A 22,415-nucleotide genomic window follows, 5' to 3' on the forward strand; every position below is an offset into this window, starting at 1 on the left:
AGGGATGCATACAGGTATACACACAGGTTATCATCGGGGATATATCATTCAGGTTCATATGATGCTTTGTTAGGCAGGTCATACTTTTGGTGTAGTTTTCAGAAACATAAGTAGGATATATGACATTTGTTGATATCTTGACATTTCAATAGATGCTGACACAACGTCTACAGGTATATGCAAGTCACATATCATGGAATATGATGTTTTGGTTTTAGGTTGTAATATGATTACAACAGTTGGATTATATGCAGTTGCTTGTGGAAGAGATGACGTGTTTTATAATCGTTGTACACAGGTAAATCATTGATAATGACAGTGTAAAAAATGACTTATGTTGCATGTGTGTTCTAACGAGGAAACCACATGATTTTGGTACAAGTGTATTGTTTGTACTGTATGCATGACATGATTGCATAAAGGTTAAGGTGTTGAGAAAGTTAACATTGCAGTATTCAGTGTTGCACAACTACATGCAATTCCAGTATGCTGTAACTCACAAGCAGCAGTAACTCACGAGAGTGTAAGATTGGTACATGTTGAATGGTACTAAAGTCGTACATGTTTTATCACAGGTTGTGATGATGTTATAGCCATAGCATACTTTTTTATGTGTTCTTATAATGATGCAACCATGGTAAACTCATGGAGTTATAAGAGTGAATTGGATGAGGAATGTACAATGCTGTTCCAAAATATTGTGCCAACGTACATAGAGTCCATTTGTGTTAAAACGTTAAATGCACTCTTTTAGGGGGAAGTGTTATGGATACATGTGCATTGTACTATCATTTCTGGGCACTTTATTGTTCCGCGGAGGAATATGTAAATAAAAGAGTTTGACAAGATGACCGAGATCGACCAAACACCTTGTTTGAGAGTCTGGGTATTTTTGGTAGTTATGATGGTTCGTTAGGCCAAAGTTAACCTCCCGTAACAAATGTCATCGACCGTATCAGTACGTATATAATGGCCGTCTATCCGTAAAGCATTAAGGCATGGTTACCAACTAGATTATACTTTATTATCAAGATATGAAATTAAACTTTCATAACAATATCTAGGATACTGGGAATAACATAAGATAATTAGACAATATTTAATAAAGTTCAAAGTAAGTCCCATTAATCATTTGACTTTTAAAGTCATATATGTATTTTCTAAAATCCAGAGTGCTTTTGTGTGAATATTCATGAGCTATGTAAAAATTTGTACCACAGGAGTACCACAGGAGTACCACAGAAGTACTACAGAAGTCCTTATGAAATTTCTCATGCTTTACATCAGCACTTTCACTAAATAGGTAATACTGTAGGAGTATAAAACAGGTTAAGTAATGACAAATCAATTGCTATAATTCACAGCATAACTCATCTATCAATTAGTTCAGGAATATTGTATGTGCTTTTTTGTTTATGTTTTTGTTATTTCAGTTGGTTCTGCCTTACAATCTTCATGTGTTGTACTCCTGTGTGGTACTGCTGTTTGATATTCTCCTGATGTGATAGTCCTCTGGTAAAAGAAAAAAAAAAGAATAACCTGTGGTATTTTTCTGAGGTACTTCCTATTGTATATGTGTGATATTATTGTATGGTATTGCTTTGGGGCACGACTGTGTGATATTACGCATTTAATTTGCTGTGTGATACTTCTGTGGGGAACATGCAGCACCATATGATCTTCCTGTGGGATTTTGGGATACATACCACAGGTATATCACAGGATTAGTTCCTGTGGTACTGTCCTGTGGTATTGTACCAAAATACCACATGCCAGTTCCTGTAGTAATGTCCTGAGGTAATGTCCTGTGGTATGTCGCAAAATATCACAGGACAATTCCTGTGGTACTGTCCTGTGGTAATATCCTGTGGTACGTCCCAAAATACCACAGGACAAGTCGTGAGGTACTGTCCTGTGGTACTATCCTGTGGTACTGTCCTGTGGTACTGTCCTGTGGTACGTCCCAAAATACCACAGGACAATTCCTGTGGTACTGTCCTGTGGTACTATCCTGTGATACTTTCCTGTGGTACTGTCCTGTGGAACTGCCATGTGGTACTGTCCTGTGGTACGTCCCAAAATACCACAGGACAAGTCGTGTGGTACTGTCCTGTGGTACTATCCTGTGGTACATTCCTGTGGTACTGCCCTGTGGTACTGTCCTGTGGTACGTCCCAAAACACCACAGGGCAAGTCGTGTGGTACTGTCCTGTGGTACTTTCCTGTGTGGTACTGCCCTGTGATACTGTCCTGTGGTACGTCCCAAAATACCACAGGACAACTCGTGTGGTACTGTCCTGTGGTACTATCCTGTAGCAATTTCCTGTGGTACCGCCCTGTGGCACGTCCCAAAATACCACAGAACAAGTCGTGTGGTACTGTCCTGTGGTACTGTCCTGTGGCAATTTCCTGTGGTACCGCCCTGTGGTACTGTCCTGTGGTACTGTCCTGTGGTACTATCCTGTGGTAATTTCCTGTAATACTGCCCTGTAATTCGTCCCAAAATACCACAGGACAATTCATGTGGTACTGTCCTGTGGTGCGTCCCAAAATACCACAGGACAAGTCTAGTGGTACTGTTGTGTGGTACTCTCCTGTGGTACGTCCCAAAATATCACAGGACAATTTGTGTGGTACTGTCATGTGGTACTATTGCAATGGTACTGTCCTGTGGTACTGCCTGTGGTACTGTCCTGTGGTACTGCCCTGTGGTACTGTCCTGTGGTATGTCCCAAAATACCGCAGGACAAGTTGTGTGGTGCTGTCCTGTGGTACTGTCCTGTGGTTCTATCCTGTGGTACTTTCCTGTGGTACTGTTCTGTGATACTGTCCTGTGGTACGTCCCAAAATACCACAGGACAAGTCGTGTGGTACTGTCCTGTGGTACTATCCTGTGGTAATTTCCTGTGGTAATTTCCTGTGGTACTGCCCTGTATTACGTCCCAAATTATCACAGGAAAATTCATTGGGTACTGTCCTGTGGTACGTCCCAAAATACCATAGGACAAGTCGTGTGGTACTGTCGTGTGGTACTCTCATGTGGTCCGTCCCAAAATACCACAGGACAATTTGTGTGGTACTGTCCTGTGGTACTATTGCTATGGTACTGTTGTGGTACAGCCTGTGGTACTCTCCTGTGGAACGTCCAAAAATACCACAGGACAATTCCTGTGGTACTGTCCTGTTGTACATCCAAAAATACCACAGGACAAGTCGTGTGGTACTGTAATGTGGTACTATCCTGTGGTACTTTCTTGTGGTTCTGTCATGTGGTACTGCCCTGTGGTACTGTCCTGTGGTACGTCCCAAAATACCACAGGACAAGTCGTGTGGTACTATCCTGTGGTACTATCCTGTGGTATCTTCCGTGGTACTTTCCTATGGTACTGCCCTGTGGTAAGTCCCAATATACCACAGGACAATTCATGTGGTACTGTCCTGTGGTACTGTCCTGTGTTATGCATCCCAAAATACCACAGCATGTGTTACTACCCTGTGGAACGTCCCAATACCACAGGACATTAGACATGTACTTTCTTGTGGTACTGTCCTGCTGTACTATTCTGTACCACCCATCAGTGCCTGTGCTGACATATGCTTGTGTTGTATATGTGTGGTACTGACAAGTACCACAGAGAGTACCACACAAGCCTGAGACACAGTACCACACAGTTCCTGTGTTAACATATACTAGGTGTTTCAAAAAACATTTCCCACTTTTGATTCTTAATAATTCATAAACTATATATCAGATAACACTGTCATTGATATGAGTGATAGCTGAATACTGTACAATTTGGTTGAAGGTGGTTTAAATATGAAAGCATAAATCAGTTTCATGAAATCCATGATTAATTTCACAGTTAGGTTCCAGATTTTGCTCTATTTTCAACCCTCTGTACAAAATTTCACTTTGCACAGGGGGTCAGTGGGTGTGTATGGGAGTGTGTGGTTAACACCTGACAATGGTCCTGAACAATGGCCAGGGTTTGAATGCTTCATTATTTATTCATGAGAAATTCCACTGTCACAACTAGTCTTTATTCAGGCTCTGGCAGTATCTGTGTATTAAAAGTCAAACACCTGCCGATACTGTCTGTGAGTCGCGACAGTCCTCTCCCTACTTCTGAAAAACGAAATTACAATGAATACCTTCTGTTCTATCGTAAACATGGTGACAGGATGAAAAGAAAATCAATTAGAGTATACACTCTTGTGTATATGGAGCCTTAAATAAATCTACTGTGAAACAAATCACCCCAATGATAAATGCTGCTGAACTCTTTACCAAAAATGATCTCTTTTTATCGAAAAAGCGAAAAATTGTCAGACTATTTAGTTAGTACCGGTATACATAGACAGTTGCATAAAAATCAGGAACTTTAGATCATTAAATGCTTAATTATATCCCAAATTTAGTGATATGTGAAGCAAAATTTGAAAATGATTGCCAGCTGGAATGAAATGTGGTGTTTGCAAGCACATGGAAACATGTGCTTACTTTTTCCATGTGCATGCATTTTACCCTTTACCGAGCATGAATTCAGACTAGCAGTGCCCAGGGCAATCAACATGAATTATTGATTAAGCATTCATGTGCCAAGGAGCGCGAGACTGACGCCCAGTCAACAGATGGTTCAGGCATGTCCATTGTTCAGGGCCATTGTCAGCACACACTCACATAAACATCATTGGTTTCTGTGTAAAGTTTATTTTTGTACAGAGGGTTAAAATTTGACCAAAATCTGAAACCTTACTTCAAAATCAATCTTAGATTTAATGAAACTGATTTAGGGTTTCACATTCAAATTACCTTCAACAAAATTGTACAATATTCAGCTATTACTCATATCAATGACAGTTTTATCGGATGAACAGTTTCAGAATTATTAATGATCAAAAGTGGAAAATGTTTTTTGAAACACCTAGTATTTGTGTAGTACATTGTGTGGTACCGACCAGTACCACAGGGAGTACCACATAAGCCTGTAAAACAGTACCACACATTTTCTGTGGTAACATTTAATCATGTGGTACACTGTGTGGTACCGACAATTACTACAGAAAGTACCCTACAAGCCTGTGGTACAGTACCACACAGTTCCTGTGGTAACATTACAAGTGTGTGGTACATTGTGTGGTACCGACAATTACTACAGGAAGTACCCTACACGCCTGTGGTACAGTACCACACAGTTCCTGTGGTAACATTACAAGTGTGTGGTACATTGTGTGGTACTGACAAGTACCACAGGGAGTACCACAATATTTTTTTTTTTTTTGTTAGTGACCTTACTTGGAAAGTTCCGTAGACATTGCACACCTATTCTGGAAGTGAGGGCAGTCCGAGAGAGATGAAGTACATTGTTTGGGGTAAGATCATAGTTTGATAGTTTTAAGATGCGCTTAACTTTGGTCACATCCTGGTCCGTCAGCGCCTTTAAGGCTGCGCTTATATAACAAATTCAGGCATTTTCAGGGGTTAAACGCAACCGTGTTTCCAAACGCGTTTAGAAACGCAGTTTTGAAAATGCTTTCAAAGGGCGTTTTGAAACGCGTTTGACACCACGATCGAAGTTCTGTGAGTAAATAAACGCAATGCCGTTTAAAACGCTTTTATATCTCGGGGTCAAATGCCAATTGTTTCGGGGTGTGCTCTCTACCCGTTATTTATGTGTGACTGATGGGCATGTCTGATGGTAAGCAGTTGACCTTTACTTCCCGGGTCAAACGGTGTAAAACAGCTGCGCAGTGCATGACACCACTCGAATTGCGATCGTATGATTGTCAAATAAATGCGGCACCCTGAGAATTGCGTTTCAATAAATCATGTTTGCAAACACCGTTTCAAACGCGTTTGGAAACGTGATCTTCTCTCTCAAATTAGATAAATTCAGACTTTTATTTCCTGTTTCCGTTAATTCGGACGAGACGCGTTTAATTACACATTTTGGACTGGAGAGAATGACTTGTCGTCCGTGACTCGAATTCGGGTGTTGCAGAATTTATTAAGTTCCATTCGAATACGAACCTGTTAAGGATTGAAACATTTGATAGTAAAGGATTTTTGTTTTAATACGTCGGACATGAGAAACTTTTTTCCATTTTGTTAATTTCACGAGCGACCTGGATGGCGTATATGAGAGTAATGCTTTTGACAGTTTCAATAATCGATACATACGGGTTGACGGGAGGACGAGTGGCTGTGTGATACATATCAGATTCCTTATCAGAGTGGGGTTGGGAATTCGGTCGTTGTTTTTTTTTTTCTTTAAATCTTCAGTAAAGTCACTATGGCGGCCAGGAATCGGAATGGGGTCAGGTCCTATGTCTGAGAGGTCGGGGTTCTCTTCCGGGTCATTAGGAACAATGAGAGAAGGTACATCCTGAATTCCAGACATGGCTGCCAATGTGACGGTAATGTAGGTAGGTGATCGAGTGGGGTTAAATGGAGGTGAGGATTTATCATTATACGTTTTGTGCGAAATTCAGAAACCACTCTAAGGACTGTCAAAAAGCATGTAATTCTAAGGAGTATCAAAAGTTGTTGTTTTTTTATTGGTTTTGAAATGACTGCTCAGGTAGCGAAGTATCTTGGACCCATATTGGTTTTACATTGGCCTTCTGGACCCATAAATGTGACCCTGCACCTCAAAACAAACAAAAAATCGCCAGACATTAATTTTTAGTTAGGACCATATTCTGAAAGAACAGACTTTAAGCTTTAAAATGATGTGTAACTCAAATCAAATGGACTCTCCTAACCTATCTAAATATTGGAAAGAAAGCACAAACTCAGGAAAGGTGTGAACTGAGAAAAGAGGCTCTGAAGTACAATGTCTATTCAAGCGCTTAATCTTTACCAAACCGTGCTGGCTGTGCGATGAATGGAACAAAAAAACAGGAAGTAAACCACAAGAGTAACGACAATGAAGGGATTAATACATTAAACTGAAATTAAGCATGCCTCATTAACTCATTCTGTCCATAATTAATGCCAACTTTCAAAGCAGTAGCACAATCCTTTCAAAAGTTACTAGAGTTGAAAGTGAAGAGTGTGGACAAGGTTCTTTGTAGAAATTAAAAAGTGATTCTAAAGACACACCTAATCACACTATTCTACCAAAAATGTTCGAGATAACTGCTAAAAAACACACTTCCTGTCCGTTTTATGATACCAAATTTTAGCGCAATGTAAAAGAAGACTCACTCTTTCAGAAAATATGAAAAAGTCAAGTTCGGCTAGGTTGACCCATTTCACTTATTTTCAGTCCTCACGCAAAATCATTGTGTGCGACTTGTGTTCGTTTTGAGGTGCACGGTCACAAATTATAAAACTCGCATAAAACCCACATGGGCACGCGACCTAGAACCCAAATATTATCAAACCATATTGGTCCCATATGGGTGTTACAGGGTTTTACACACATGCGGTTTTAGGTGAAACATGGAATGCCAGACGATGGGACACAGGTAGATGCAGCTTGATGCCATCGCTCCCGAGCAGCTGCAAAGCGTTGGCTGCGGTTAACTTCAAACGTAGTTACAGCCTTCTTTGTTAAGGCTCGCCATCGGTATCTTTCTACAGCAGCTGTCTCAAGTTCAAGGGTTTGTAAATGCGCCCTTTTGAGGTTGGCATTGAGATTGTCTTTATGATGTTTCTTGTGACGGTCTTGATTGCGATTGCCCTGTACCAGCTCACTATAGAGGAGCTGACGAGGGATTCTTGACTCTGCCATGCGGATACCATGACCGGACCATCGAAGTTGAACTTGGAGGATTTTTGTTTCAATGCTTGATGTCCTGTTTCTGTCCGAGACCTCTTGGTTTGTGATGCGATCTTGCCATCGAATATGCATGATAGACCGCAGGGAGTGCATGTGGAACTGTTCTAGCTTTTTGGTTTGCCTGCGGTACAGGGTCCATGTTTCGCAGCCGAAGAGCAGACATGATAGAACAACTGCGTTGTGCACCTTGAGTTTGGTTGAAAGGCGAACGTTTTTGGGTTGTAGGACTTTCGTGCGTAGTTTTCCAAGTGCCAAGCTGGAATTTGTATGACATTGAAATGTAAGCAAGAAGAATTCTTGCTTACATTTCAATGTCAAAAGTACCGTCACTAAAGAGCGTACTGACCAGGACGTATTTGAAACTTTTGACATTCCTAAGCTGTGTTCCATTAACAGTGATGCTTGGCTGGCAGGGTGCATGCTGTTCCGTGCTGGCTGGACGAGGACTTCTGTCTTTCTGAGACTGATTGTAAGACCAAACATCTTCAACCTACAGAGAACTTGTTGACGATCATCTGTAGGTGGTTCTCTCCATGTGCTACCACCAGAGCACAATTATCTGCGAACAGAGTTTCAAGAATGAGCCTTTACAGCACCTTTGTCTTTGCTGAAAGGCATCGCAAATCAAACAGCGACCCATCTTATCTGTACACGATGTAGATGCCGAACTCAAGCTATCTGACAGTGTGGAACAGGTCTTGTGCGAAGAAGAGGTTGATCACAACCTTGCTTTACACCACTGGAAATGGCATTTGTTCGGATGGTTCACCGTTTGACAGAACCTCCAGTCATATGTTTGTGGAACAGTCTAATGAGTGCAGTGAACTTTGCTGGACAGCCAAGTTTTCTAAGAATTGTCCAGAGTGCTACCCTGTTGGCACTGTTGACACTGCCTTTGTTAGATCTATGAAGGCAGCATAGAGGTTCATGTTTTGCTCAATGCTCTTTACCTGGACCTGTCTCGTAACAAAGAACATGTCGACTATACTACCATTGCGTCGAAAACCACACTGAGTCGTAGGGAGGTTTTTTCTCCGCAACTGGGGGAGATAAGCGTATTCAGAATGACACGAACAAGAATTTTTCAAGCAATGGACAAGAGGGATATACCTCTTTTTTTCCACAGTCTGCTCTTGAGCCTTTGTTTTTCGAATAAGGCAACTTTGGTGGCATCACGGAAGTCAGCTGGCATTTTTTTCTTCATTCCAGATACTGGTAAGAACATCGTAGAATGCTTAAAAGGCCTGGTCGCTGAGTGTCTTGTACACCTCTTGCCTTTCTTGAGTTCGTCTGTTTGATGGATTTCTTGACTTCGGCTATGGATGGTGCAACATCAAGTTCCTCTTTCACTGTTTGCTGTGGGACCTGTTCAACTTTCACTGTTTGCTGTGCGGCATGTTCAACTGCAGACGAGAAATTCAGGAGTTGGCTGAAGTGTTTCTTCCATCTCTCATATATGCCAACCCTGTCCCTGATCAAGGTGGTTCCATCTGCTGACAGCAAGGGACAGGAGACGGATTTTACAGGCTAAATATTGCTTTGATGGAGCTGAAGAACTCTTTAGATTTGTTCGAGTCAGCAAAACTCTGGATCTCTTCAGCTTTTTTCTCCCACCACTGATCTTGCATTTTGAACAGCTTTTGTTGAGCCTTTTTCTGTAACAACTTGAATCTGTTCCTCAAAGAGGTGGAGTCATTGTCGTTCTGCCAATTCCATGAAAGCCTCGTTCTTTTCGGAAAGCACCTGACCGATGGCCGCATTTTTCCTCATCAAACCATTCCTTTTGGTGTCGCTTCTTGAAGCCATGGCTTGGCAGCATCGGTTAGCACTTCTTTGAACTGGTTCCACTTGCATTGGGTCTCCAGTCAATGGTTCAGTGGACGACAGCTTTTTCATTGAGCCTAGATTGGAACTTCTGCAGGACGAAAGGATGCTTGAGTCTGGCTGTGTTGAAGGCAGCACGAACAAGCTTTGGCCGTCTATGGTGATGGGGAGCGAGGTGCCAGTTCATGGTGGTGAGGACAAGCCTGTGATTTGTGTAGCATTCAGCTCCTCGCATGAGCCTGGTAACAGACGTCCCGGAGATCTCTCTGTCGAAAATGATATAGTTAATCAGGTGCCATTGTTTTGATCTGGGATGCATCCAGGTAGTCTTTTATATGTTTGCCAATCTGAAAACTGTGTTTGTAATGACGAGGTCAAACTCTGCATACTTACTCAACAGCAGGAGGTGTTCATCTTGCCAACACCGTGTCTACCAAGAATCCTGTCCCATCGACCATGGTTGCTGGCTATCCGAGCGTTGAAGTCTCCTAGAAGGATGATTTCGTCAGTGGACGGGATCTTGTTGAGAATGGAACTGAGGTCGGTATAAAACTCTTCGATTGCTTCCTCCTAACTTATTAGCGTTGGAGCACTTATGCACGAATGATTATTGCATGTCTCTTATGACTAAGGGGCAGGCGTAACGTCATAAGCTGTTCACTGATGCCAGAGGGTGGGTCTGAAATTTGTCTCATCAGACTGGTCTTTACAGCCAGGCCAAGTCCATGGATCTTGTCTTCCTTTTTGGCTTTGCCTTTCATGAAAAAAGGTGTAGCCAGTGGTAGGTTCTTTGAGTGAGCCTTCCTCTGCAATCCGAGTTTCACAATATCAATGTTGTAGCGTGAAAACTCTTTGGCAACTAGGGCTGTTTTCCGTTGCGGCCTTGCTGCACCATATCTGTCCATGAGGGTACGGACATTTCATGCTCCCACAAGTAGTTTTGTTTTTTCTTTCTGTTTGTTTCCTTACTTGATTTCGAGATGCAGTATCCCGATAGTTTATATGCAATGTCCATGCATTTAAAGTTTTCAGTTATGGAATTTGTTTATGTGTAATATACTGGCGATTTAGCGTTTAGTTTTTATCATCTTTTCCACTGCAGATATGATTATTCGCATGCACGAGCAACGGGATGCAAGATACCAGCGAGAAAAACACCATAAACTGGGCTGACCGTTTGATTACTAACTTGCGTTATCAAAAAGGAAAAGGCTAGGCGAGAAGCCAGACATAGATTGTGCTAGAGGAAGAAAGTGATTGACTGTTACCTTTGTGATTGTAGACTTTGGTGGGACGTTAATCGTAATCGCTTTCAGTGACATTTCTTATTTTTCATTAAATGGGCAGAATGTTGTCGGTATTTTCTAGATTGAAAAGGAAGAGTGAGAGGATTGAATATCATACTTAAATTACCTTGGACTGTAAAATAAAACAAAGTATTGAACATTTGTTTATGCATATTTTTTTGTGTGTATACGATCATCATAGATAATAATTCATTATACATGTATCATAATCTTAACATAACATTACATTCTTTCTTTAAATGCATTGTGAATAATATCCTTCATTTGGTAGTCTTTCCGTATTTTACAGTTTTAAGTTTTATGCTACATCAAATATTCTAAGAATTAAGTTCTTTGTTTCACTCCATTACTCCCAACGTAACTTTGCATCAAGCTGAATGCTTTTGTAATACATCATACAGAATTGTTCATCATTCCTGTTAGCTTCTGAAGTGTCATCACTTGTGCCAATAGACTGTTTTTTGTAATTTATTACGCAACAACTTATTGATATTTCTTTTCCAACAGCCTAGAAATAAAGCATTTTATTCACCTGCTCTCTTCCACTGAGTTCCATAGGCAAACGTTCACTTGGTTGTTGTTGGTTCGAGCAAGCCCTCTGTCAAGCTTTTTCGGAGGGTAGATTTTGTGAAGAAATCGGAACTGGTCTGTTATAAATTATCCTGGTACACGTACTGTATGTTGTTTGCTTTATTATTAGTATTATTTTGCAAACATTCACATGAGAAAAAAATTTCTGTGCTTCCACTGTGAAAAAAAATCCCTTTTCTTCCAGATACACTTGTGTGTGTATATATATATATATATATATATATATATATATACAACAATACATATATATATATATATATATATATATACATATATATATATATATATATATATATATATACATACATATGTATAATTATAAGAGTACATGTATACACACTGTATCTTCTAAATTACGTGCATGCCCTGACAGTACCAATATGGGCCCCATGTGATGTATGTGGGGTAATATGGAGCTCAACTGGCAGAGCCCATAGGCTCACACAAAACCCAATTGGCCCATATGGGCCCAAGACGGTGTATGGACCTACGGGGAAAGGACATACATGGGCTCCTTATCATGATCCCCAGACGGGTTGTATTCCAGCAGGGTGAAAGATAATAATGGGTCCCATGTGAGCGAAGTGGGTTCATGTTAGACCATACTGTCTGGTGACCATATGGTTCATATGGGGAAGACATGGGGCAGACCTGGCAAAGGTCATATGTGACCCTACTCAACAATACACACAACAAGTCAAGTCATCAGACATGGATTTTTAGTTTAAGGCAGATTCTGAAAGAGCAGCCTCTAAGATTTGAAATGCTATAGAACTCAATTCAAATGGACTTCCCTAAACCTACCTTAATACTAACAAGAAAGCATTCACTCGGGAAAAGTGTGACCTGAGAAAAGAGGCTCTGAATTACAGTGTCTATTCAAGCGCTTAATCTTTATGAAACCGTTTTGGCTGTGCGATAAATGGGACATAAATCAGGATGTAAGCAATCAGAGCCCAGTAAGGAAGGACTTATAAGATTAAGCTGAAATAAGGCAATCTGTTCTCAACACATTTTTTTTTACCTAATGCCAACTTCCATGACAGTAGCTTTATCTTCAAAAAGTTATTATACTTGAAAATGAAGAGTATGCAAAGGATTTCAAGACATAAAGGGGCCACTAAGACATATCTGATCATTCTACTCCCCCCCCCCAAAAAAAAGGTATTAAAAACTGCTTAAAACACATTTGCCTATTCACGTTTTTACCTCAAATTTAAGAATAATGTAGAAGGATAGCTCTTTGAGAAAATAAGAAAAACTCATGATGATTCTATGGACCCTTTAATCTTTTTGAGTCCTCATGTAAAACCAACGGTTGCGCCACTTTGTTCGTTTTGTGATGCACAGTCCCATATTCAGCCCACACAAAACCCATATGACCCATGTGGGACCACACGGTCTAAACTGTGCAAAAGTTACATGGGACGCATATGGGGGAAACGGGGCTCGTATGGCCCCATCTGGAAACCATATGTTAAATCCATGTGGGGCCCATGTTTTCCCAAGATGAACCCGTATTTGAAGAGCTCAGTTGCAAAAGGTACTACATCCATTTTCCATCAAAATCCACTTTTTGGTCTTGATGTACTAATTTTTAGGACCTCTTTACACATATACTAAAAAAAAAAGATGAATTTCCAACCAGAAAGTGTTTAAAGATTACATTTAAAAATCAGTTCGGTTGCAAAAGGTACTATATCCATTTCAGTTGGGTTGCAAAAGGTACTATATCCATTTCCTTTGGGTTGCAAAAGGTACTACTTCCACTCAAATGACATCATCGGGAAATTGACCAATCAGAGAGCAGCATTGGCTTGACCCTCTACCATTGTCTACTGACTTTAATCTGTAAACAATAGAAGTTGGCTTTTGGCTTTTTGGCTTTCTGTTAAAATCACCACGCAAATCTGACCAATATCTTGAATAACTCATCACATTTCGATCAAGCAATGTAGGGAAATGAAGAAGAACTCATTGACAAAACAAACCATCCCAGGAGAAGGAACGTAAATTAAAAGCAGTCGACAAGAATAAAGGAGAAACGGCGGAGAAACTGGAGAAATTACGCGACTCTCATGTAGTCACATGTACTGCATTTACTGTTAGTTACCGGTACCGTGCGTTACGGGGGCATCCCACGAGACCGACACCCACGAGTCATACGGTCCACGAGACCGACATCAATAATAGGTCCATGAGTCATACAGCCCACGAGTTATACGGCTCAGGAGTCATACAGCCCATGAGTTCGACACTACGCACAAAAGGCTCATGAGACCGACACTAAGCAAACATAGCCCACGAGACCGACACTAAGCAATAAATGCTCATGAGACCGGCACTAAGCAAAGAAAGCCCACGAGACCGACAGTAGGCAGAAAAGGCCCACGAGACCGACACTAAGCTAAAAAGGCTCACGAGACCGACACTAAAGCAAAGAAAGCTCACGAGACCGACAGTAGGCAAAGAAGGCCCACGAGACCGACAGGATAAACAGCGCCATCTACATGTCAATCACCTGTACAGGGTGTTCCATGAACGAAAAAATAAGATACTGGCGGTTGTAATTTGTAAATTTTAATGAACGACATCAAACATGTATTTCTACATGCTTCTGGTGGGGGGGGGGGGGGTGTGGGAGCGACATTGTTATCAAGTAGAAAAATAGAATTGTATTCTTCATCCCCCCCCAAAAAAAAATAGAAGAATTAGTATTCTTCATCCCCCCCCAAAAAAAAAGACAACCCCCCCCCCCACAAATGAATTAAAAAGAGGGCAAGAACGATATACGGATTAATTTTAAAGTTTTGATAATGCCATCGTGCTATTTTAATAGGCTTTCCCAGTTTTTAGCTAGAAGATGGACAGGATATAATTTTTACCTCTTCTCTTTCCCGATTCACTAGTTACTTATTCTATTTTAGATTTTCTACCCTCCTGCATGGAAGTTTTGCAGTAAGATCTATTTGTAATTTTCTCTGTAACTGTAATGTAATGCTACTGATTAAAACGTTTTATATCGCAGGGATTCACCTCAATTTGTGGCATGTGTTATTCTCCTCCAAACAGTACATTTTTCGTGAAATACAATAGCTGTTTTCATGGATGCATCTAATTTTTTTTCCGAATCCCTTACGCTACCTTAATAGACGATTACGTTATTTTTATTTTTTATTGATACTAACACCCTCGCAGGTTTATTGTAGAAAGATCTGTTACACACGTTTACTGTACTTTGTTCATTTTGTTTCACAAACACACACCCATGCAAACACAATTAAAGATCCTGATCATTTCAGGGGGGGGGGGGGGGGCAACTGATGGGGTTACACCCTGCCGGAGATGGCAACTCTTCTTTTCCATCTCTCATATCTTCCTATGCTAAGTATCAGGACACCCTATACAATTTATTGGTCTATAGGTGGCGCTGTTCATCCGTCGGTCTCGTGGGCCTTCTTTGCTTAGTGTCGGTCTCGTGAACCTCTTTTGCGTAATGTCGGTCTCGTGAGCCTTGTATGCGTAGCGTCGGTCTCGTGGACCTTTTAAGTGTAGTGTCGGTCTCGTGGGTTTTGATTGCTTACTGTCGGTCTCATGAGCCTTTTGTGTGTAGTGTCGGTCTCGTGAGCCGTATAACTCATGGGCTTATCTAACTTGATGTCGAACTCGTGGGCTTTATTCACTCAGTGTCGAACTCGTGGGCTGTATAACTGGTGGGCTGTATGACTTGTGAGCTGTATGACTCGTGGGCTGTATGACTTGTGAGCTGTATAACTTGTGGGCTGTATGACTCGTGGGTGTCGGTCTCGTGACGTGCACCCTGCGTTACTGCTAGGGTGTTGAGTTTGAGCCATAAATTGTCCCCAGAATAAAGTACAGACACTGTGTAGGTATGGTCTATTTCTTACATAAATAGCTTCACAGCTAATAAGTTTTTGACAACTAGTCTGAAAGCAAAGTTACTCTGTTAAATGTATACAATGGCATGAAATCCTGACATCCCTACCAACAGTGCTTTACCTGTGGGTATGCTGTGCTATTCTATACGTGCATGATGTCAAGTACCAGGGCTTGAAAGTACATAGTGACATACAGCTTTGAACACTAGATATATATTCATTCTTGTAAATGACACCTTTTACTTATACAATGTCACATAGGTAATACCAAATGTGCGTTTAGTATAGGTGGTCATATTACTCATCGACGGTCTTGACTTTCATCAGCTATGAGTAGATTATCAGATTTCTCTTACCTGATAAAGAACATACAAGAATGAAATTCATGTACTGAATTTAATTACAGTGTTGAGAGAATACAGAACATTCAGATGCTGCTTTTCCACCTTTTCCCTCAGAAGTTACATTTAAAAAAAATGAAGAAAAGATAATGAATACAGTATTCTTGAGACACGTGAAGGGAGAATTCACAGAGAGAAAAATAGCCAAAAATGTAGTACATAGAGGAAAAAGATAAGAAATCATGTGGTAAAGCTCGTGAGAGAAAAACAAAAGGAGAAAAGGGTAGAGAGAAATCACCTGGTGAGATATTGTGACCCTTCCCCATCTATAACCGTTCACGCATAATGGATCCCCCCCCCCCCATGCTTATGACCAATGACAGTCATTCATACAAAATATTAGTCAGCAAGGGAGAAGTGGGGCATTAGCGATGCACATTGGTTTGTTGTTCTTGATGCTAAATAGGGCAGGGCATTGCCAATTACCTAGGCCCCCTTGACCTCGTATCCCATCCCCATCAACACCATTGCTGAAAAAAATAAATCCGCGAAACATGTCATAACATCACACTGAATATATCTATGGCATGCGAAATTTCGGTTTCAAAAGGTACTACATCCACTTTCGGTTGCAAAAGGTACTATATCCACAAAAATATAAGAATGTTTAACTCATGAAAAATAAATGAATGGACCTGGATTTTCGTAGAGAGTGGTTTTAGTGTTGTATCATCTAGTAGTATAATAGGGGGAAATATCATTCCAGTCTGAGCTTCCTAAATATGATAAATAAAAAATCACGTTTTTCTCAGAACTTGAAATTATGGATGTAGTACCTTTTGAAACCGAACTTTTTGAAACAGATATTAAAAGGTTGACAGAGCAGGAAGAGTGGTGAAGAGTGGCTCGTGAAGTTCATCATAATTGATCTAGTTTTCAGCAATTTGAGTGAGTAACTTTGATATGTGAACATTGTGTGGAGAGAGGTCATCCACCAGGAGTCGAACTATAATATATATGTGTTGTGACTGAGCCTATTCTTTGCTTCATTTTTGTGTGTCAAAATTACTTTCCCTGAGAGGATATATGTGTCAGTTCCACATGATCACTTTGCTGGAGTATCTTGGAGAAGACTGCATACTAACACTCTGTCTGTGCTAGTCACTGGACCGAAGAACCTCTCTGAATGCCCCTTTGAAGAATCCTTTGCAGTGTTATTGCCCTAATCTGGTCGTTAAGACTGCATTGTGCCTAACATGTCCTCTGACAAGCCTACTGTGAAGACCAGATCCCAATCTACACTTGACCGGGTTGACTCCACCCAGCTGACACAAGATGTCATCAAAGACATTCTACAAAACAAAAGCTTCATCGCTTTGGTAGAAGAAACGATTTCCAAGCGGATAAAAGCAATGGAGGAAACCATAGAGAAACAAAATGCCCTCATACTGGACCTTGAAATGAGCAACAATGAAAAGTCCAGAGAGCTCATTGACCTCCGAAAGCAGGTCAGCGACCAGAAAGACAGCATACAGGCGATGGATGTTAAGCTTGATGCCCAGGAACAATACTCCAGAAGGAACTGCGTTCGTCTATTTGGCTACCCCGAGAGACTGGGGGAAAACACTGATGCCATCATTCTGAAAGTCGCGAAAGAGCACTTGAAAGCAGACCTGAAGCTGGAGGACATTGAACGTTCTCATAGAGTTGGACCGAAGAGGGAACAGAGCAAAGACAACCCGAGGGGCATCATCGTGAAGTTCAGATCGTACAGGATACGCCAGGAATTCATCTCCAAACGCCGCAAGCTCAAGGGTCAGAGGATGTCTATTGTAGAGGATCTGACAGCACGGAATCAGAAACTCCTCAGTGAGGCAAGGGCAAACGAAAAAGTTGAACAGGCATGGAGCAGAGACGGTCGCATCTACGTGCTGTTGAAAGGAACAAACAATCAAACAAGACTGGTCCACAACACAAAGACATAAAATAAAAAAGCTGTGACTTTTAACATGCATGATATAATCATCAAGTCTCGACCACCCTATCTCCTGGTGGTACTTTAACTTTATCTTCTGCATACTCAAAGACTTTTGAACTCTTTTTGACTCTTTGATGTGATTTTTGTGTTTTACTAAATTTTGTGTCTGATTCCCCCCCCCCCTTTATTCCAGTAGTGTCCTTGAATGAATCCTAATGTGTGTGTTTCTTGTGATGTCTCTGTGTGTGTATATTTTATTTTCATCCATACTTTTCTCAAAACTTGCAGAATTAAGATATAAATATGTTCAAATACAGTATTCAATACTACTGATTATAATGAATTCCATTGACGCTGAATATTTGATAAAAAATTGTGTTTATATTCAGAATGAGTAATACACTTGAAAGTATAGATCCAGATATTCACTTCTTAGAAATATCCAATTCATACAAATGTTATACGCCATGTGAATTTAATCTGAAGTTGGATGATATATCTGGTCTTAGTTTGATACATTTCAACGCCCGAAGTTTGCAGAAAAACTTTGATTCCATTTATGATTTTTTATCATCACTTAAACATTCTTTTTCTGTGATAGCAATATCTGAAACTTGGATAGTTGATACTCCTATAATCCCGTATATATTGCAAGGATATACTTTTATAAATTCAAATAGGTATTCTGGGAAAGGGGGTGGGGTAGCATTTTTCATTTTGGATAGTATTAAATTTAAGATCAGAATTGATATCCTTCAAACTGAAGAAGAGAAGGCTTGTTGTGAATATCTTTTTGTTGATTTTGAGGGCAGTAATAACAACTCAACTGTGGGTGTGATATATAAGAAACCAGGATGTAAAATGGATTTGTTTTTTTTTATTTTTATAACAGAGTTCTTCGTATTATTTCAAATGAATGTAGAAATGTATATATCTTAGGTGATTTTAATATAAATTTATTGGGAATTTCGTTAGATCAAGAAGCCAAACGTTTTATAAATCTCAACTCATCCTATGGTTTGGTCCCTTTAATTTATACCCCTACACGTATAACAAGGAATAGTAAAACACTTATTGATAATATTTTCACTAATGTTATTTGTTCTGAGTTGGATTGTGGCAGTTTTTATGCTGATATCACTGATCATTTACCATTTTTTATGTTTGCAAATACAACAATATTCAAACATGAGAAAAGATCTCAGGAGAAAATTATTCGAAAAATATCAGATGAAGGTTTGTAAAAAGTAAAACAATAACTTAGTAATTTAGATTGGTCTTCTGTATATTCAACTTCTGATGCAAATGAAGCTTATGATATATTTTTGTTTTTGTTGATTTCAGTAGTAGACAGAAATTTGCCTTTGAAGAAAAGTAGTGTCCGTAAGTGTAAAATAGGGAAACCATGGATTACCCGAGAATTGTTAAGATATATAAAGAAGAAACATAAATTGTATAAGATATTTTTGAATGATAAAACTGTTATAAATGAAAGGAAATATAAAATGTATAGAAATAAAGTGAACAATTGTTTACGTCATGCTAAAAAAAAAAATTATTGTAACAGAATATCAGAAAATAGAAATGATAACAAAGGTATTTGGTCAATAATTAATGATATTTTGAAAAAATCTAAGAAACATTTCCCTAATTATTTTGTTAGTGATAATAGGGAAATAAATGATCCTCAGTTAATAGCAAATGAATTTAATATTCATTTTGAAAACTGTTGTAAAACTGCATTAGATTCATTGTCTGATAATATGACATCTATTCCTTCATTCGATACTTACCTCACAGATCACTTTTCCAAGTCGATATTTTAAAACCCATAGATGAATCTGAGTTGATTGAAGTTTGTAAATCATTGAAAAACGGTTTTTCGTATGATGTTGATTATTTAAATGTATACATAATGAAACAAATAATATATTCAGTTTTGAAACCTTTACTTTATATATTCAATTTATCTCTACAAACAGGTGCAGTTCCAAAAAAAAATTAAATGTTGCAAAGATAGTACCTGTTTATAAGAGAGGAGAATCTCATTCATTTAATAATTATCGACCCATATCAATATTACCATGTTTTTCAAAAATAATAGAAAAATGTATATATAATCGGGTTTTTTCTTTTTTTGTCTTTTAACAATATCCTTTGTAACAACCAGTATGGTTTTAGAAAAAATCATGGGACTGATCATGCTTTGATAAAACTCCAAGATACAGTTGTTAAAGCTTTGAATATGAATAATTTTGCATTTGGATTTTTTTCTGGATCTTTCAAAGGCCTTTGATATTGTAAATCATGAAATATTATTGTATAAATTACATTATTATGGTATTCGAGGGACCCCTTTAAAATGGTTCTCAGATTATTTATCAAACCGTTTTCAATATACAGTTTTCGGAAATTGTTCCTCACCTTTAACTGCATTTAATTATGGTGTCCCTCAAGGTTCTATTTTATGTCCTTTGCTGTTTTTGATATATATTAATGATATCATCCATTCTTCTACAAATTTTGATTTCATATTATATGCAGATGATACCACCTTAATTTATACCCAATCTGGAACTGAAAATTTGAAGGATAATATTGAGTTTGAGTTAGAAAAGGTTAGTAACTGGTTTAAAAGTAATAAGTTGATTGTTAATTTTAATAAAACTAGTTTTTTATGTTTTATAATAAATTTAGTAAGGTTTTTGATTACATACAGAACATTGAAATTTCAGTTGATTCACATTGTATAGAAAGATTAGAGAGTGTTAAATTTCTTGGTGTTTATATTGATAAACATTTACAATGGAATACACATGTAGATTATGTTAATAGTAAAATTTCGAGGTGTGTCGGCATATTGCATAAGGTAAAATATCATTTGCCATTACGTGCTCTTATTATTTTGTATAATTCATTGATATTACCTTATTTAACATACTGTGTAGTTGTTTGGGGAAATTGTAGTCAGTATAAAGTAGATGCATTGATAAAGTTGCAGAAGAAGGCAGTTCGTATTTGCACTGGTAGTGATTATTTTGCTCATTCAGCCCCTTTATTTTAAAAAGTTGAAGATTTTGAATTTCCATGATTTGTTCTTATATTATACAGCAATAATTGGATTTCTGCATTTTCAGAATATGTTACCTCTTAATATTTCTGAAATGTTCTTCGTAAATAACAGCATCCATCATTATGATACTCGTAACAGTAATTTATTTCATATGTTTAAGGTTAATACAACTTTTGCTTAAAAAATCTGTCCGGTTTAATTTACCCGTTGTTTGGAATTCTTTGTCAAGTGATATACGCTGTCAAAAATATTCAAAGATGTTCAAAAAATCTCTCAAAAAGTACTTTCTTGACAGATACTGAACCATATATTTTTTTTCTGCACATTTTCATATGACTGTTACATCTATATGTTTTTGTTGTTTTTGTTCTGTTCTTGTCTCGAAACTGTAAAACACTCTATGTGCCTCCATAATCTAGTACTCGTACATACCTGAGGGAACTTATTTCATACAAGGCCGCAAGGCCTTTCTCTAGTTCTCTTTTTCATTTCCATGAATTTTTTATTTTTGGCAAATATGTAAACTTGAACCTTGTTTGTCTGTATTATGTCAATTTTCGATTGATTATTGTTTTGTGTGTTTTGTAACCACGGATTTTTTATTGGAATGAATAAACGAAACGAAACGAAACGAAACGAAACTCTTCATTTGCCCCATATGGGCCCCGGATATTTTGCTAACTGAGTGAGATATCAAAAAAAAAAGTGAAACAAAGAGATTTTGATAAAAAGGGGTGGCCTGTCACCTATATAATTATTACTTGTATGGATGTCTCAGCCAATTCAAAACCAATTTTCATTAAATAAACGTTGAACCATTCTTGAATTAACAAACTCTTTCATATTTATTATAGGTTTCTCTTTTTCACAATAAGGCGTGTTCAAAACAAGAATCCCCACCTTAAACAGTACTGTAAAGTCCCTCAAAATGAAGTGGGAAGGGGAGAGGCAAAATGAATATAAGGGGTGAAAGAAAACTGAAGGCGCTCTGGACCGATTACAAAGGGAAAAAAAAAAAACCGGCTGTGACAGTGGAAAGAGGTCAAGCGATAAGGAGCTCTGAAGAAAGTCTTAGGCCTCTCAATAAATTGAATAGTCGGGATAATATAGGACAAAAGGAATAAAGAGGACGCGTGTTTAGAGGAGGTGAGAAACAAAATGGCAGCCACATGATAGGGCACACTTAGCTTTGGCAACATGCAGCGAACTACGCAGTTTACACACGTATACCCAGAATCAGATGTAATTTTGGTACATAAGATGTAAATACACTATGGATATATGATAACACAGTAGTATACAGATAATACTTTCCTTTCACAAGTAAAATAAATGTAATTTCATTCGAAAATACATGAATAATAATAATAGTGGATACAATAAAGCAAAACAGAGAAAAATAGGCAAATATATCAAAAATAACATACTGTTCGCTGCAATGATAAATGTTCCTACAAAGTAATTCACCGTCAAGGTAGTAAAGCGAAAGATAACATTTATACATTGCGAAACTGTATTTGGCGGAAGCTAAAGAGCAGCGGACGTGCCCGCACTGCGACAGACTGCAAGCAGTGCTTGACTGCCGAGAGTCGAACAATTTACGATGATATGGGTT

Source organism: Diadema antillarum, unplaced genomic scaffold (assembly GCF_040938485.1).
Source record: "Diadema antillarum isolate AM-2024a unplaced genomic scaffold, OU_Dant_1.0 scf00000051, whole genome shotgun sequence".
NCBI classification, from domain to species: domain Eukaryota; kingdom Metazoa; phylum Echinodermata; class Echinoidea; order Diadematoida; family Diadematidae; genus Diadema; species Diadema antillarum.